Source organism: Manihot esculenta, chromosome 2, assembly GCF_001659605.2.
Source record: "Manihot esculenta cultivar AM560-2 chromosome 2, M.esculenta_v8, whole genome shotgun sequence".
In the NCBI taxonomy this organism is placed as follows: Eukaryota; Viridiplantae; Streptophyta; class Magnoliopsida; order Malpighiales; family Euphorbiaceae; genus Manihot; species Manihot esculenta.
The window spans coordinates 20,258,692-20,260,390 of record NC_035162.2 but is presented as its reverse complement, the minus strand read 5'-3'; the positions used below and the strand labels follow the sequence as shown (position 1 = coordinate 20,260,390).

At 44.5% G+C, this 1,699-nt stretch overlaps 1 non-coding gene across 1 annotated transcript; it reads left to right on the top strand.

Annotated features, from left to right (window-relative positions):
• Positions 1–373: 373 nt before the first annotated feature.
• On the top strand, positions 374–480 carry LOC122723158. Its single transcript, XR_006350097.1, has one exon. It is a non-coding gene; the product is annotated as a small nucleolar RNA R71 (small nucleolar RNA).
• The last annotated feature ends 1,219 nt before the right edge of the window (positions 481–1,699 follow it).

Genomic DNA, 1,699 nt, shown 5'->3' with positions numbered 1-1,699 from the left:
ATTGACTTGGTGCTCTTCTTCTTAAAGAGAAGGACACATGTCAATTGGATGTCCTACCATGGCACATATCTCACATGGCTTTGATTGCTGAAGTTACTGGGCTTGTTGGGACTGTCCTACAACAAGGCTACGAATAACAGAGGTTAGATCAGAAATTTGGGAAGTTAAGGAAGATGTACTTACCTCATTTACTCTCCTTGGCAGCTGTCCTTGGTCTTCATATTGCTTTGAGGTTAGTGCCATTGTAGAAATTAGGTCTTTTATGCCTTGAGGTGTTTTGTCTTCAATTGATCCTCCACGTGCTGCGTCTATGAACTTTCTTTCCGAAGGTAGCAAACCTCCATAGAAGTATTCAATAAGTGACTTATCAGAGATGTCATGTTGAGGGCAGCTTGTGCACAATCGATTGAATCTTTCCCAATATTCATATAGCTCTTCATAATCCTTTTGCTTGATGCAACTAATCTCTCTTCTGATGCCAATAGCTTTTGAGGTTGGGAAGTATTTTCTCAAGAAGACTCTCACCATCCCATCCCATGAAGTGATGTGTAATACCCGGCTAGACTCCGGTATCGGAATTCCTACCGTCCGGTGGAATCTCGGATGTCGGAGACCTCTAGAAGGGTAGAAACATGTTTTATAAAAATGTTTTCATGTTTTAATGGTTTTAAGTATGAAATTAAATGAGTTTTTGCATGAAAAGTCCTTGGAGGAAAACTCAGGTTCGGCCGCCGAACATGCATGCGTTTTGGAGGCACGTTAGGCCCCCGAAAGCATGAGTTAGGGAAGTCCAATTTCGGCCGCCGAAAGTCAAGTTCGGCCGCCGAACATTTGCATGGATGCGGAGGCACATTCTGCCCCCGAACGTGGCATGGCCAGCCACCTATAAAAGGGTCCCTTAGCCGAAAATGGGCGAGCTTTTTCTCCCCATTTCGGCCAAGGTGAGCATTCCGCCATCCTTCCCTAATCTTGAGCTTTTCCTTCCTTTTTCCATGATCTTTACAAGTTTATAACTTTGGTTTTGAAGATCTTTGAGCTTAGAACGAGTTTTGGAGCTTGGAGACCAAAAGTTGGAACTTCTCCCATCTCCAAGTTTAGATCTCCTCAACCCTCGATTTTCAAGAGGTAAGAGCTGATCTTAAGCTCAATGTATGATTTAAACAAGTTTTATGAAGTTTTATAGGGTAGAATGGCATGTATAGGGTTGTATGAGTTTTTAAGTAAATGTTAGGTTTTATGTGATTTATGAACAATGTGGCATGTTTGAGTATGTTTGAAGTGTTGTAGTTGGGGTATTTGATGTTTTGAGGCCCCTAGGAGCTTGTATGCATGTTTTGGTTGAGTGGTATGCATGGTTTGTGAGTTTGGAGGCGAGAATGCACAAAGGAGCCAAGTTTCTGCCTTTTGGCAGAAACCAGGTTCGGCAGCCGAAGGTGCTTTCGGCCGCCGAACATGGCTGGGGAGGCAGGCCTTTCGGCTGCCAAAGTTACCCCCGAAAAGAGACTTTCGTCTCTGTCTGGGACTTTCGGCCGCCGAAGGTGCCGCCGAACCTACCCGAGTTTCGTCTCTGTCCAGGACTTTCGGCCGCCGAAGGTGCCGCCGAAAGTGCCCTGTTCAGCCACTTCATGCATATCTCTATGTAATACTTTCAGGATGTTTTAGGGGGTTTTTGGGGAGTATATTAGAGTTATGTTTATGT